The sequence below is a fragment of the Volvox carteri genome (genome assembly GCF_000143455.1).
Source record: "Volvox carteri f. nagariensis unplaced genomic scaffold VOLCAscaffold_107, whole genome shotgun sequence".
Classification (NCBI taxonomy): Eukaryota; Viridiplantae; Chlorophyta; class Chlorophyceae; order Chlamydomonadales; family Volvocaceae; genus Volvox; species Volvox carteri.
In genome coordinates, this window is record NW_003307650.1 from 168,569 (window position 1) to 168,854 (window position 286).

Genomic DNA, 286 nt, shown 5'->3' on the forward strand with positions numbered 1-286 from the left:
GGGGGGGGGGGGGAAAGACGAACCACACACGATTGATCGGGGGGGGGGGAGAGGGTAGTTAGGAGGACGTAGCTAGGGGAAACGTGTTTTCCAAAAACGATGGAAGTGGCTCGATGAAGATGGAGAGAAAAAAATATCGAACTGAGGGGAGCAAATTCCTCCGAAAGCGCCTTCATCCCTCCCACCCTTTCACCATTAATATCTAACGCAACACCAAAAATACAAACAAAAAAGTCCTACGCCTGCACGACGCCGTACATGACTCACCTGGGTACGGCAAGTTCCA

At 51.4% G+C, this 286-nt stretch overlaps 1 protein-coding gene across 1 annotated transcript in view; it reads right to left on the reverse strand.

The window, feature by feature from the left end:
- The window catches only part of VOLCADRAFT_100173 (uncharacterized protein), a gene marked incomplete at both ends in the record, with an annotated part of 12,581 nt that overhangs the window by 8,306 nt on the left and 3,989 nt on the right, over positions 1-286 (reverse strand). The gene's annotated exons all lie outside the window — the stretch shown is intronic.